This window comes from Centruroides vittatus, unplaced genomic scaffold, assembly GCF_030686945.1.
Source record: "Centruroides vittatus isolate TY-2023 unplaced genomic scaffold, ASM3068694v2 contig_7, whole genome shotgun sequence".
NCBI classification, from domain to species: domain Eukaryota; kingdom Metazoa; phylum Arthropoda; class Arachnida; order Scorpiones; family Buthidae; genus Centruroides; species Centruroides vittatus.
Window position 1 is genome coordinate 2,049,697 of NW_027122442.1, and position 17,351 is coordinate 2,067,047.

Here is a 17,351-nt window from a genome sequence, read left to right on the forward strand (position 1 = left end):
TCAATGGAAGTATCAGATCAATTTTTAAATTACATTAGCCTAGATCAGTAATTTCCAACAGGGGATATGGTATGCGCTTGGTGGTTCAGGGATACACAAAAAAAGTTAATAATGGTGGATATACTATAAGAATATTCTATTCTGCATTAAAGCCTTTGGCAACATCACAGCACTCGATGCTAAGTTTTAAATAAAAACACTACATTTTTATTATATTTATCTGTGTTCTTTCTCACAACTTTCAATTAAAAAAATTTTTTTACATGTAATTGTACAGCACTGTATAATTGACCAAGGTGCCACTGTTTGATGAACACACAAATTAAACAAATCAAAAATGGGAAATAAAACTTAAGAAAATGGGATGCCAAGAGGTATGCAAATCAAAAAAAGTTGGAAACCACTGGCCTAGATATTAAAGAATTATCATTAAACTACTACTTTTTATTTTTCTAAATTAAAAATTAAAGAAAAATATAGGAATTTTTTGTTTAATTCAAAAGCTGAATTTAATGAGATTAATATCGAAATTTTATAATTTGCAGGTTTACATTGGAATATTTTCATATATTAAATGTAAAATTAAAAATGTGAATAATTTCTATGCATTTGAATATTTTCCTCTTATTGATATAATATAATAATATCAAACTACATTTAAAATAATTTTAAAATTCCATTTACAAAATGGTTTAAAACTCAGAATATTTGTAACTTTTATTTGAAATAAATTTTAACCATGTTTTTTTCAAACTATAAAAATTATTATTTTTATTTTTGAAAAAAAATTTCATATATGTATTTTTAGCAATCTTTTTAAAAAAAACTTTTTATATTACACAAATAAAAGTCGCCAAATAAAATAATCTTTAATAAAGCTTTAATTACAGGCTACCAAAGAAATAAAATTTTTATAAGCATTACAATCATATGTATTATTTAACTAAATTTTAAAAAATAACATCAAGATTTAAAACAGATTCGTGATCAATTGGATGATAAATTTTTGATATATTACTGATTTATCCAACACAGTCTTTCCCATTTAGTGATCTTGGGAGTCTAGGAAACCCATTTTGAATGTCTGTGGCATCACTTATAAATTACCTATAACTAGCATTAATTCTCTTTTAAACTAACGTTTTCTTCTGTCTTTAATGGTCATCATCAGGTTTCTATGCTTTGGAATGTTTGTAAAAGAACATATCTTCCAAAAATTTAAAAAATTGCACGTCTTGAAGATATGCAAATGCTCAATGTAGCTCTTTAAAAAATGAGTCTTCAAACTGGCTTCCTATTTTAAAAATTTGATGTTTATATAAATTATAAAGATAAACTTGATGACAATCTATTTTATGTCAAAATAGTCCACGCAGCCGCCAGCGAGTCCATTTCTTTAAAATTGATGGCTGTTCCCCTCTTGTATGCTTTAAATATCTCCAGCTGTTCAAGATATTTTAGGCTGGCCTGGTCCTTGCACCATTGCAGTAATCGTGCATTATCAAAGTCCATCCTGATGTTATTATCAATAATGTAGAAGCAATGCTGTAGCGGAAAGATCTTTCTGAATGGAGTATTTATGTTCCTTGATCCTTGTTTTAAGACACGAGGTAGCATCAATATATTCGCCAGGACGGTTCACCCATTATTTCTATAGCCAGAACCCTGACACCCTAAGCAAAATTAATGCAAGCATCGTCTCATTGGCACACCCTGTTACAAGGAGACTCAAGAAACAGCATCATAAGAAAATAGAATAGCTTTCAATGTTCCAACACCAGAGTGAAAATCAAATGCAGGGTTCTCTTGTGTGTTGGGACAACATATGACCTTCTCCTATGCTGGTTAATGCAGTTAGGTTATGCCTTTCGTTTGCTCATTCTCCTCCAGAAGATTTAGGTTATACCAGATGTTGAAAGGATGGTTGAGGGTCTTAACAACACCCAAAGGAGTACTTCTAATGGAAAGCTTTCTTCACTATATGTAACCACACAGTCAAAGCACAAGATGAAGTAAGGTATTGGAAGGCTACACATAATTCAAGGGGATGCATGGATCGTAACAGTATAGTCTCTGAGAGAGCAGACAATCCAGAAGCATAGTACTAATGAAAAGGGACACACACATAGAAACGACTTACATGAATACATCCGCAACGATGAATGCACTAAGGCCCCCAGTGGATATTTGGAGAAGATACAAGCTAGGGTTAAGCATATAGCTAATTCCCCATTAGGTGGAATACTCAAAGTAACTAATGCAACAGTCTTGGCAGCAATTTCTCCATGCTTATTTGCTTTCACCAAACTCCATAAAACCACAAATTACTACACCCAAATCGAGATCTCCATCTATTCTTATGGAGCGCATGCTCAACTCTTTTATAAGCAGCAACAAGAAAGAATATCTGTACACTATGTCCAATCTGGTGGAGTTGATTCACAGATTAAATGCCCTTGGCAACTTGGAAGGCATCTACTTTACAGTATGTGATTTTGAGTCCATGTTCCCTTCCATTTGTATTGAACCATGTTTTTTGAATTACGGGGCTTCCTCATTCATAACATCAACAACTCTTCCAGACATATTTCCAACATTTCAGAGTTAGCACATCTTATATGTCACTCAGCCTTTTTCATATTTGAAGGCGATACTTTCCTTCAAAGTAGAGGGTACTCATGGGTAGTCCCATCTCAGGAACGCTTTGTGAATTGGTGGTTAGGCGACTCAAACAGTGTGTCTTACCTGGCGTAAGCAATGACATTAAGTTGTATGCTAGATATGTGGATGATGTGTTGATTATTTGGAGAAAAAAACCAAACTTGTCAGCGTTCATCAAGGCTTTCAATGATAATGCTTATGGCCTCTCAGTGCGGGCGGAACAACAAAGCTCCACCAACGTACACTTTCTCGATATAGACACCACGTGGCCAATTAAGAACTAAGGCATTCCATAAGACCTCGTATGCTCCACTTTTCATCCATGCAAAATCTCATGATCCTTTTGGTTACAGTTACGTGATCCTGCTTTTAAGGCCCTAGTAAGAAGGACTTACACCCATTGTTCAATGGCAGAAGATAGGAGAATGGAACTGGAGTATATTTCAAGTGTAGCTAGGCAGCATGATTACCCTGCACACCTAATTAATGATCTGGTTGCACATCAAGAACAATCAGCAGAAACAGCACTTCTGGGAGAAGAGTCCTTTTGTGAGGACCCAAAAACAGGTTGACATTAAACATTTATATTAGAAAATTGTTAAAACAAAACTAAAAAAATCCTCCATTGTTAAAAACCGATCAAAGATCAGATTAGTTGTGCTAGTCATATGAAACCATGATGAGAAAAATGCTTCTGATATAAAACAGAATGCAATAATTGTAAATGATTAATAATTGTAAACGAGCATCCTCCGGTAGAGATGGACCTTTGACAAGGTGCTCGTATACAAATAATTAGAACAGAAATTTTGAAAAAGGGACAGGTTAATGACAAAAAGGAACATCGCATTGGGTCGTTAAAATTATAAAATGTCGCAGACTAGACAACAATGGGGGAATATAAGCACAAGTTCCATCAACACTTTTCATCCAGAGTGAACGGATGGTGTCAAGTAGATTCTTCAAAGTGGATCTTTCTCATAACCTCTGTTCCTAAGCAAAAGACGACAGGTGTCATCTTTTGCTTAGGAAGAGAGGTGGGACCAATCGGGGAGCGGGAAAGAGAGATGTAGAACCAATCAGGTAGACAAAAAAGGAGAAAACGGAGATTGATAAGGCTGATTTTGAAGGACACAACAGAAGACTCTTTGAGAAGATTTAGAAGCCACAAGATGTGTGTGCCAACACATGGAAGTTGCAGTATGTGTGTCCATCGAGAGAGCCGCTGACACCACCTGACAAATCTCATCACCTACCCCGGGGCCTACCTTCAAGTGACATTAGAAAACACCCTCGACACTTAGAACTTTTGAACATTCAATTGTTTAAAGAACTTTGTGCATAGTGTAAGTTATTTCATGTTTAAATAAATGGGTTTTTGTGAAATATTTGTCATCTGTGTCTCCTCCACCAAACCCACACACGACAACCCTAGATCATCCTGTCATGGGATTAACGATTCCCCCTAGAAGTCGGCAAACATACACTGGTGTCCGATAAGTGGGATTTTAAGTCCTGAATCTCCACCAGGTCAGCAAACTTACATTTTTTACCTATTACCATATTTTACAAACTATAAGACGCTACAGACTATAAGACGCACCTTAATTTTTAATCAATTTTTTTTAAATACCTATAAGACGCCACGGAGTATAAGACGCACCTGAATTTTGGAGGCAATTTTTTGAAGAAAAAAGTGCGTCTTATAGTCCGTAAAATACGGTATTTACAACAAGATCCTTACCAACACCTAAAAACAAATAGCCTGCTTTACGAGTAATAGGATCACTTACAGGAGATCTCCAACAGTTTTCTCTTGTTTAAGAAATGATAAGGACCAATTGGATTGAAATAATATCCCAGGTGTATATTCTAAACCTATTTACGATCATAGGGTGAACCATCCTGGTGAATATATTGGTGCTACCGCACGTTGTCTTAAAACAAGGATCAAGGAACATAAATACTCCATTCAAAAAGGTCTTTCCACTACAGCATTGACTTCTTATGCCATTGATAATGACATCAGGGTGGACTTTGATAATGCACGATTACTACAATGGTGCAAAGACCAGCCTAAAATATCTTCAACGGCTGGAGATATTTAAAGCATACATGAGGGGAACAGCCATCAATTTTAAAGAAATGGACTCGCTGGCGGCTGTGTGGAGGGCGTATTTTGACAAAATAGATCGTCATCAATAATATCTTTATAATTTATATAAACATCAAATTTTTAAAATAGGAAGCCAGTTTGAAGACTCATTTTTTAAAGAGCTACATTGAGCATTTGCGTATCTTCGAGACGTGCAATTTTTTAAATTTTTGGAAGATGCGTTCTTTTACTAACATACCAAAGCATAGAAACCTGAAGATGACCATTAAAGACGGAAGAAAACATTAGTTTTAAAGAGAATTAATGCTGGTTATAAATACAGTAGAGCATCGATTATCCGACTCAATTGGGGACTGGGGTTGGTCGGATAACTGAAAAAATGGATAACCGAAAAGTATGAAAAAATACATTATTAGTATAGTATATCGCTATGAACCTACTTCGTGTTGAATTTTCATTGATGTTAAGCCTAACAAATTGTTTTTTTTAATAATAATTGTCGCTATTGTATCGTTAAAAATTATTTCTTTATTTTGCACAAAATAAATTCAAAAATAAAGAAAAATAGAAAATTAAGCCTCATTTAAATACTGGCTTCCCTTCATGGTCGAGCCAGCTAAAACATGCAAACATTTAACAAACAAAATATTAAAGTAGCCAAGACATATTGTAGTGCCACATCACTAGCAGACATTTGAATTTACCGACTAGAACGCGGTCAGTTAACCAATGTGATGGTTGATCGGGGGTCGGATAATCGATGCTCTACTGTAATTGCTTATTTATTTATTGAATTCTATACTAGTAATATCATGATCATCATTCTGTCAGAAATTTCTGAAATCATCTGGAATTCTCCCAAACTCTAGTGGTGAATTTTTAAACCTGTCAACACTCACAATGAAATTAGTTGCCATTTGGAATTACAATGCAAATGCTTCTAATTGTAAGATTTTACTAAAGTGTTTAACAATCAAAGAAAAAGCTATGGTGTTTAACAATGAATTTGGCAGTAAACTGTTTACAGTAAGTAAGGAACTGGAAGGAAAAACATGGTGTGCAGCAGGGAAAGTGAATCAGTAAATGAAAAAGATGTGGAAAAGTTTAAAAAGAAGTGTCTCTTTTTCAAAATGCTCCTTCAAAAACCCTTGCTGCCAAGCACAAAGGAAGTTTGTGGATATAAATAACAAAAACAACACATCACACTAATGGTGTTGTAACACTGATGTGAGTGATAAACTTCCTCTCCCAGTGATTGGAAAAGACCAACAACCACGATGTTTTCAGCATAGCAAGACGAGTACATTACCAGATTATCATGTTCAAAAGAAAGCATGTATGGACTCAGAAATGTTCTCTCTGCAGTTCCATGATAAATTTGTATCATGGAAATATCATTTGTATGATGTATCATAAATATATGAAGGAAGAACTGAAGAAAAAGAAACATCCAATAAAAGCCATCCTCCTAATTGATAACACTCCTGGTTATCTCTGACTTGTCTCTGAAATCAGGTAATATACAAACTGTCTTTCTCCCACCAAATGTGGCATCTTATTTGATTTCAAATTCCTTGATCCATAAGTTGGATCAGAGAATTTTGAAATCAATTATGCGTCACTATTGATATGCAATTCTTATCTCCCTATTGTCAGTAATATATGTGTTACTATACATAAATAAACACACATACTTCCAATTTTTATTTTATTTACTGTTCTAGGTGAACTTGCTACCAACCTAATGTAATACACTGTAAGGTAGAATTTTACCTACGTGCACGTCTAAAGCCTGAAAATGGCCTATAATAAATAAGCTGAAAACGTTTGAGAAATAAAATGCTCGGCAAAAAGTTCAGGTGTCTTGATATAATTAGATTCACGGTAGTTCTTGTACACACGTATCAATAACTAGTATGTATCAACGTTAAACAATCGGCTCGAACAGTGGCAATTCAAAATCTATCACATAGAATTCAAAATTAAAAGATAATTTAGTTACCTCTTCAATCGCTAAACTTTTTCTTATTAATGATAAATTACATTTTACTTATAACACGAGAAAATTGTTTACTCGAAAAATAACATCTTTACGTACGATGAATGTTCGAATAAATTTTCAAAATGTCCGCGTTACACACCGACATCTGTCGGTAGCTAAAATGATCAACGTCGCCAAAAATCTTTTTTTTTTTTTTTTTTTTTGTAATAAACAAGACATATTAAATATCAAATTTTTGAATATATTATTGTTCTTATTCGTAACATGTTATTAAATGAGATAAAATCCTAATAAAACTTTAATTTTAAAATATTAATTTTATATACCAAAAAATATATTTGTGACTGAATGTGAAAAAGTACCGTATATCAGTTGTTACATTCATGACAAATTCCTGTCATTACTTCATTTTTAAATTATCGTTTTAAATAATTTTTCACTCAAACAACCTTTAATATTGTCATTATTATTTACTTTTAATTATTTTTAAATCTTCACATTTAAAAGATTTTTTTTACTCCTCCGCCCTGTAGGCACTAAGATGGCCTCATTTAACAAGTCTATTATGGGTTTGGCCTCAATGCAGCCGGGTGGTGAGGTACGGGGCCTGATATATGCGGTCGGACTACCCCCGAAAAATCGTGGAAAATTTTCGACCCGTCCGAATTCGAACACGGGTTTCTCAGAGCGGTAGACCGCTTGGTCAAATTCAAAAGATTTGGCAAATATTTCATTGGTCTTTTTGTAGATTATCATTAGTTAATTAAAAAATTAATTTGTGATAACTGATAACCTGAATAATTGTTGAAGTTTGTAGATTATTAATTATATACAGTCGGTCAGAATAGCGATACTGTGAAGCCAATTAAAAGTAACACTTCTATTCAAGCGTATGAATTTACACAAAAAATATAATTGCGAGTTTTTATTCCTCGGTATCGATATGTTATACTACCGGCTTTATTTTTATTAATTAGAAGCGATCTGACTTTTTTTTAAAAATTCTTTTCGCCCTGTGGGCACTAAAACTAAGAGAGCCTCTTTTAGCAAGCCCGTTATGGGTTCGGTCAGGTCCACAATGGGGCGGCCGAGTGGTGAGGGACGGGGCCCGACATATCCGGACGGATCACCCCCAAAAAATTTTCTGGGAATTTATCGACCCGTCGAATTCGAACCCGGGTACCCCATAGCGGTAAGCTGCCACCTTGATTGCTCGGCCATCCGACCTTGAGCTATCTGATAACAATTGATTTGGAAAAAATGAATGAAGGATAAAAATCGACGTTTGAATCGAAATGTCAGTAAAAATTATTGTTAGTTTGGATTCGAAACTTTATAAAATTCATCAAAAAAAAGTTTTTGTAAAAATCCGTATATTTTATTGTAATTTATTAATTATTTAATCTAATTAATTATTATAAATTTCAAAATATATATTTAAGGCATCAATTTTAAATCGAAATAAAAAAATAATAATAAAATGAAGTATTATTCTTTACACAGAAGAAAAACTTACACTCAGTTCAAACGCGAGGTGGCGCTGTACTCAGAATTATAGATCTCTTTTGTTTATGTGCGATTTGTCTAATTTTGTTACAATTTAAATAATGGCAGCAATACAAGGAGCTATATCGGCTGCAGAACGGTCTATGCGATCTGTTTTCGTTGGTAATATACCTTACGAAGCTACAGAAGAACAATTGAAAGACATTTTCTGTGAAGTTGGACCCGTTGTCAGTTTCAGATTGGTTTACGATAGAGAAACTGGTAAGCCCAAAGGTTATGGCTTCTGCGAATATAAAGATCAGGATACGGCTTTGAGTGCCATGAGAAATCTCAATGGTTACGAACTTAACGGAAGAGCACTGAGAGTCGATAATGCTGCGAGCGAGAAAAGTAAAGAAGAATTAAAAAATCTTCAGGCTTCCTTGGGTGGACCACCTGCAGAAAGTCCTTACGGTCCAGAAGTAGAGCCAAACGATGCACCAGATGCTATATCTAAAGCAGTGTCTAGTTTGCCACCTGAACAGTTATACGAATTGATGAAACAGATGAAAATGTGTATTCAGAACAATCCGAACGAAGCTCGTAATATGCTGTTGCAGAATCCACAACTGGCTTATGCATTGTTGCAGGCTCAGGTTATTATGAGAATAATTGATCCACAGGTTGCTTTAAGTGTTTTGCATAGGCAAAATATTAATCCTTCTCTTTTAACTACACCGAATGGTGAAGTCCAGCAGTCTGTGTCAAAAACAGAAGTGTCTGGTGTTCAGACCATGATACCTAATCAGACAAATTCCTTTAATCCTCAGCAGTCTGCAACGGTTACAAATGTTAATTCGCAACCATTTACCACAACAATACCCGGTCTGGGAATGGACACTCCACCCGATTTGAATGTTCCAATTAGTAGACCTGTTACTGCTTTGCGTACATCTCTGCTTGGAGATAGGCCTCCTGTTGGAATTGTTAATGAAGTTCCTAGACAGCCAGCTGTGTCTCAGATTCCTGAAACCAAACCTTCGGATATTTTCGATCCACGTATGATTTCTAGAGGCATAGCTGACAGAGATATGAGGCAGACTTTGGGAGATCGTGATATGCGTCAACTACCATTGGGAGACCGTGACATGAGGCAGGTACTGGTGGATCAAGATCTGCGAAATTTGTCTCCTGCCCAGAATATGGCCGACAGTCGTGTTCCTTTTGATCCACGATTTCGAAGTGCACCCATGGATCGAATGGGTGGAAATGCCACTCCTTTTGATCCGAGATTAGGAAACAGAGGTAATGCATTTGATCAAAGAAATGCATTTGAAACAGCAATCAGAGGTGCTTCTCCAACTCAAGTTAGATTTGAAGTGCCCAGACCATCACATCCTCTGACACCAGGAATTCCTGGATTGGGAATGCCAAACAGACCCTCGCCACCCATCAGAGGAGTTATGCCAGGTACAACAGTTTCATCACCATCAGTGCAACCAACACAGCCTATTGGATCACGTATTGCTGCACCAGCACAGACATCACTTTCAACTCCAGACCAGGAGAAAGCAGCTCTAATCATGCAAGTTTTACAATTGTCTGATCAACAAATTGCCATGTTACCTCCCGAACAGCGACAAAGTATTATGATTTTAAAGGAGCAAATTGCAAGAAGTGCTCAGCAGTAAATTTTATTTCAAACAGTTCGTAATTGTATTAATTGTTTACTTATATAAATTGTAGTAATTTTAAGAAAAAACTTTTTTAATAATTTTATTATTGTAGTAAAAAAAATCATTTAATGATATAAATTTAAAATCTATTAATAAAAAATTTTCATTTAATTAATATTTTTATTTTTTAATCTTTATTATCTAAGGATATGTGGAAATTAGAATTATTTTGAATATTCATAATAATTTGATTATTTTAATATATTAAACAATATTATTTTAATCAAATTTCTTTAATAAAACACATTTAACCTTCATTTCATTGACTAAAGTCTAGCCTAAATATAGCCTTAAAAAATCCAGCATTTATATCAGTGATTCCCAGACTTTCTGGTTACCATTCCCTTGGTTCCATAAAGTTTTATCCAATACCTCTTAGTCCATTTTCTCTTGTGTGAGAAAAGCTTGGAAATATTCTTAGAAAAACTTTTCTATGAATCTCACACTTTATGTCCTTATTGTACACTAGCGGTTACCCGCGACTTCGCCTGCACGGATTTTGCAAGCAAACACCATTTATATTCAGTATTTCAACTATAGTAATTGTTATAGAACACCTGAGAATGACAAGAATTGCTAAAAATCAAACTGTTTTGAATTTGATCAATTTTCTGGAACGTTTTGCAATTGTTCTATAATCGAACCAATATGCAATAACAAATTCGAATTTAAAACGGTTTGAACATTTGGTTAAAAAATCGAAATATATAAAAATATTTATAACAATGTCTGAAATGTTATCAATTTATACACCTAAGTATTCAATAAAGACTAAATGTAGTTGAAAACAAAAAATCGCATCTATAATAGTACAGTAGAAGCCGTTCTTCTGGTTAAGTCTTAATGCTCTCCCTCTCCCCCTGCAGGGGAATTTCGAAAAATCCCTTCTTAGTGTGTTCATGATGTACCCTAACTGTGTACCAAATTTCACCTCTAGGTTCAGCGGTTTGCTCTGGGCGATGATGAATCAGTCAGTCAGTCAGGACAAATAATTTTATATATTTAGATTGTTCTCAACATCTGGAAACCATTAAATACAATGTTTCTCTTTATTTGTTTTAACAAAGGAAAGGGAAAGGTTTTCAGTGACCCTAACCTTCGCCTATGGTCATTGTTCAGGATCCTGCCTCCAGAGCCCCCTGCTGCCCACTTGCTTCTTTTTGCTCCCCCTAGATTTACTCACCACAGTAGCACCCACTTTGGGAACCACTGATTTAGATAAATAGTTTTTAGAAGAATATTAACTGTTCAAAATTATTTACTGTAATGATTTTATTAGTGAAATAATTTTCAATATTTGAAAAGTTTGATTATTTGAAACAGTGAAATTTATATTACAGTCTTTATTTAGTGACAATTCTATAGTACTTTCTGTTATGGTTCACTTTAAGCATGTTAAATAATGCTTTTATATTTTTATAAATTCTTTTAAATTACATTTACTTTTAATTATTAGTGTTTTTTTTATTTTTCTAAAAGTACTTTTTTTTTTACAGATGATTATCTTAAATTCAAAGTAATAAAGTAATTTTTATTTTATTTCAAAGGCAATTTTAAAATTGGCTCTTGAAATCATTAAATTTTTAAAAATATATTTATTTTGAATTGGTATGAAGCTAAATATTAAATTATATTTTCAAAATTAAATTTAGTTTTTCTGAAGGAATATTTGCTTTTTAAACATTTAAAATCTTGAATATGATCAATGTTCTTTGCAGGAAAAAAGATTTGTAAAAATTCCTTTAATTATAGTTATGTTTTAATGGAACTTTGATGCAATTTTGTAAGTTCTTTTTTATAAATGCTTAATTTTACCATCTCAAATGTATTTTAAATATTATCAATGCTAGCTAATACCAGAAAATATTTTATTTATGGTTTCCACAGAGATTGTTTTTATCCATCTCTATGACAACTAAAGGTATAATTAAATTCTGAGATTTTTTCATCATTAAACAATTATTTCAACTATTTTATACAGGATGAATGCATGAATTCATTCTTGTAAATTAATAGAATCAGATTGTTGAATGATATGAAAATTTGTATTTATTAATTATTTGTATTCTTTATTATTTTTTTCATGCTTTTACTGTCAATCTGATCAAACTGTTAAACCAGCACATCTTTTTATCTTTGGCAAGTTTGGCAATAAAAATGTGTAAGTTTAAAAAAATTATTTTTAAATATTTTAATGTGTTAATAGAATTATTATTTTTTCATATATAACAGTTAAGATTAAAAATAACATAAAAAACCAACAAAACAAAATTTTGCAAATGAAGTTCATAAATAAGTTAACAACGTAACAGTTAACATATATATGATTAAAATTCAGGACAAAATTCTTCTTTATGATAATCTAAATTACAATAAATTAATTAGTCTTCCGTAATATACTATGTATTTTAAAGAATTAAAAGCTAGTGGCTTTCTTTCTTCAGTAACATATCACACAAGGAACAGTTGTTTATGTAGTTTTTACTAAAGGAAATGCAACTGTTCCTTGTGTGATATGTTATTGAAGAAAGAAAGCCACTAGCTTTTAATTCTTTAAAGTCTACAAAAAACCAGTAACAGAAACATAATTAAATTATATATTTTAAGTTTGATTCTGTGGTTCAGATCAAAAACATTTACTGTTTACTTTTAAGTTTGTTTTGTAGAGTTGTCATATTTATGTAACTAATAGAGGTAGGTAGATCCAGTCAGAACCGTTCAACAGCATGTCGAGACAGTTTCCATTGGAACTACTAATGCATTTTTCATCCCGTACTTTTACAAATATGGTTTTCTATGGAACAGTGAATTCTTTATCTGGATTTGAACTTAAACTAAATGAAAATGTTTCATGGGTTTTTAGGAACGATTAAATTAGTTTAGAGTATTTTAAATTTATAAAGATATTTTTAAAATTTATTTATTTTTTTTTATCAGAGTTTGTAATTGTTTGTTTTATTAGTAATTAGCATATATGTCTGCATTGCCTGGTCAAAAAAAGTAAGAAGGCTAAACTTTAAAATGAAAACCATATTACAGATTTGGTTATTTTAGCCTAGCATTGTTTTGTTTATCATGAATTGCCAAGGAGATCAAATCAGGAAGAGCGGAATGTCCATATTTCATAACAGTCTATATTTTCCCCAGAGTTCCAGAGAATAAGTATAAAAAAATCCAGCAACAAGTTGCTTAACTTTCACTGCAATGTTTAAACCTCGTGGCGCTATCTATTATGATATTTTATTAATTAAAAATATAAAAAGTTTTTTAATCATAAAATGGCAAAAAGCTTAATTTTGAAGGTACGTTCAGTTTTATTAAAAAAAAAAAATGTAAATGCTAATAACAAGTAAAATTGTCATTAAGTCCAACCCTGCTCGAGATATGACACACGACCCTCTTTTTCTCCTCACCCCATTGACTTTTAACCACCAAAACTTAATAGCATCAATCCTATAATTATTAGAGTCTAATACACAAATCAACCTGAAAAATTTCAGAAATTTTCAAAAAAAAGCACAAGAGTTACTGAACTGGACATGACTTTTCACTTCGGCTTGGTTTTTACGATTTATGCCAATTTACGACACTCGGACAGATACTTCGGCACCATCCGAGAGTTCTATCTTCCACTTCAGTTGAAGTTTATAGAACAACGACAGTGTGACGTCTTGATAGAGGTCACACTGTCGTCGTTCTATGAATGACTATGTCAAAGTAACAACGAAAATATTTGGCAGTGTTTCTCGAGTTTACAGATTATGTTATGCTGTTGTCCCGAGTCGTTTTAAATCACTATAACTGGCCAAGGCGACTTGTATTATATGTACAGTACCTTTACACTATTTCAACCGGTGTTCTATTGCTAAAAAGTTTCACCACAAAACAGTGGATATTGAGAAAAAATAATTTAATAAACTTGAATTTTGTAGTGAAACAATTGCATAAAAAATAAAATCACATTAAACTTTGGTCCGTGATCAGAAATATCCTCAAAAAATAGAATTACAAAAAGAAATTGAAAATACCATGTCTATTTGTGTTAAGTAGTATTTAATTTACTTCAGTATTAAATGAAATAAAAAGTGAATGTGACGGATTTACCTAAATTTGTCTTATTGTGTAGACTAGATGCCATATTCATAGCTGAAGAAATGCTATTACAAAACCTTAATTGTAATTTAATCTATTATTAATCGAGAATTATTTTCTTCTTTGGACCAACATTAATTGAAATCGTTAAATTAAAAAAAAAACTGAAAATAAAGGTAAGTCTTATGTTTTTTCATGCCCATTGTGGATTCGGCTAGGCCTACAACGGAAGAGATGGAGCCTAACATATCCTGGACAGTTCGCCCATGAAAAATTTCCGGGGAGTTGCTATTCCGAATTTGATCCCAGTTTCCCAAGCTGATGCAAATATATAGTTACTGTATTTTGAATCCTAGGAATCTCTTGTTTAGATTCCACGCTAGTTGTATTTTACAGAGAATGCCGCACTCAGAAACTCTTGCGTGATTTAATATATTTCTGCATTTCGCTATTGAAAATTATTAGTCTCCGCTTCACATTTTGGAGAAATTCATGAATTCAACATTTGTAATGTAAAGATGTAATGTGTGAATTTTGAGACTAAAGTTTAGTTTTCTCGTTTCCAACAAGCAATGTATACATGCAAACATGCACCAAGAGTTTTCTGGCAACTTATGAAATTTTAGTTGTTTTACACTCGAATTTGCATAATGATATAAAACTCACACTTAGTCCATAAGATAAATGACAATTACTAATTCTATAAGTATACAACTGATAATTCTTATTTTGATTGCTACATATTGAGATGTTCAATGTAGGACGAATCGACACAACGACAAGAAAAAAAGATTAATAAAAAAAAATGATTTATTTCAGATAAATTTAGGTGACAATCATAATTTAATATAACGCTATACAATTTAAGTAATTATCATCAATTATTGAATATAATGCCGTATATTCTCACCCACGGCTGTTACCGCATCTTGTTGTGGCGCTAGTGAAATGTAAACAATATGGCTACTTATCGAGGGTAAAGCATGTGGAAATCTTTTAAACTTTACATTAAACAATGGTTCGGTACTGCTCTTTGTCCTAGTGTAAATATAAACAGAAAGATTATTATAATGAATAGAACATTCGCTTTCACAAGTTTGCGGGTAAAAGTGTGAATTTCGAAGTTACCCATATGCATAAATATAAACCATTGTTTCATAAAATTATGTTTTATTCAGACCTCTAATAAAGCATAAAATAATAATTTCACATTAACTATGTTGACGATTAAAAAAAAGTGGATGTCTATCCAGAGGTCGCGGCAAAATTTTACACAAAATGGGGGAATCGAAAATAAAAATAGTTTGCGCACCACTGATCTAGGAGATAAATGTGTAATTCAATTCTCCATTGTAGTATTAGTAAATGAAAGACAAACTTAAATATTACTACATTAGGTGCCTGAAAAGATTTTATAGGAGATCAATTATTGCTAGCGGGACCCGTCATTATGTGGTATTGAAACGTTGAGCGAGATCGTTATATACATATTTGTGCTTTGTGTTAAAAAACATTAGTTTTGACATCTGTCGGATTTACAAGTAAACTATGTAAGCTGTTGCTTAGGGCCTCGAAACCAAAAATAAAAATAATATAAATATGAACGATGCACAGGGCCGTGTTCCAGTCCGTCGCACGCGCGTCCTTTCATTTGTTCTTACACACACATACTTCCTACACTTCCCAACCAATTTTTCTGTTCCACAACAATGTAATCCCTTTCCAACCCCCCTAAAATCTCCATTTTTATTATAAAAATCGTCATTTAGCCTTCAACAATGCAAACGACAATGCATTTCGCAACAATGATAACAATTGCTTAACGACAATAAAAAAAAACTGAATTAAATTTTCCATTCGGTATAAATATGTCTATTTTTTTCATTTTACGTGGCCAAATTATGAAAAAATGATTATCGTCCACTTCATTCTCTCAAACCTATCTCTATTCGTTGCATCTAAGTACTAAAATCTTACATAAATTCCTTTATATAACAGTGTAGACTCAAAATTTGTATATACATTTTTCGCATAACACACAAGGCATTTCTAATTTAATTATCATTTACACCGAAATATTACAAGACATTTACCATTAACATGCTACCATTAAAGAAAATGGAAAGTCTATAAAGCTATTCGAAAAGAGTTGAAAAGCAAAATGCCTGGTTAATTAATTCTTTAGTTGCTTCGCTTCTCAAACAGTTTTAGGATATTTTAATATGAGAATTTGGAAATATCAGTGTCTATGGAACACGTCTGCTGAGAAATACCGTCAAACTGGAACACATTCAAACGATAATGTTCTTTGAATTTAGTTTCACGTTTACGAAAATCGTCCATCAAATGATGAAATTCACATTTTAACTTTGCTCCAATCATGGCCTCATAGGGACTGAAGTTTATACCAGTACGAGTATGATGCACTCGATTTTTCATCAGTTGTACAAAACGTAATCCTTCCGACTATTTGTTAGTGTTATTATTCTCCAACCGAGAATTAAACATATTTTATACGTCTTGATTACATCTTTCTACTGAACCCTGGCTTTGTGAGTGCCTGGACTTTTCATGCACAATTTTTAACTCAGGCCACACGGTTCTTTGATGACATTATTGGCGAATTCTCCACGGTTATTGCTTTGTAGATATTCAGAACACCGAAAATTGTAAAAATATGTAAAAGAACATAGGCTACATATGCTACATCTTCAGCCCTTTTGGTTTTTAACGGTCGTAGTTAAGAGGCCGCTGCGGTCAAGATTGGCAGCCTGCCACCCTGGGGGACCCGGGATCAAATCCGGACAGTTCGAAAAAATCCCCAAGAATTTTTCGGGGTGGTTCGTCCGGTTATGTCGGGCTCTGGTCCTCATCGCCCGGCAGTCTCATTGTGGGCCTGGCCAAACCCATAATGGGCTTGCTAATGGAGGCCCTTTTAGTGCCCATACGGCGGAAAGAGTTTAAAAACAGAAGGTGGTACACATATAAATTTATATTGTTCATTGGCTTGCGACTGCATATCTATAAGGTCAATCTGACATCTTGAGTTCATTTCATTACTTAAATTTGGTTTAAAAACCAAGCCTATCTAAGGAACATTGTTTTATCTGACGGATTTCACATAAGTTCAAGTAAATTATGATCATCTCCCTTATATTTTTTATATTTCGTATTTAATTCTTTTCCATACGGTTTCTGCCGCCACGATATGAGCATCGTGCAATATCTGAAATATTTATTCAGTATGAGCGCAATATTT

General features: G+C 33.2%; 1 protein-coding gene and 1 pseudogene across 1 annotated transcript in view; one reads left to right on the plus strand and one right to left on the minus strand.

The window, feature by feature from the left end:
- Positions 1–6,907, minus strand: part of Sse (separase) — a 45,110-nt gene extending 38,203 nt beyond the window's left edge. The window contains exon 1 of the mRNA XM_067276563.1: positions 6,780–6,907. The gene's annotated coding sequence lies outside the window, so the exon portion shown is untranslated. The remainder of the gene's footprint in view (positions 1–6,779) is intronic.
- Positions 6,908–8,312: 1,405 nt separating this feature from the next.
- LOC136980457 (cleavage stimulation factor subunit 2 pseudogene) lies at positions 8,313–10,111 on the plus strand (annotated as a pseudogene).
- The last annotated feature ends 7,240 nt before the right edge of the window (positions 10,112–17,351 follow it).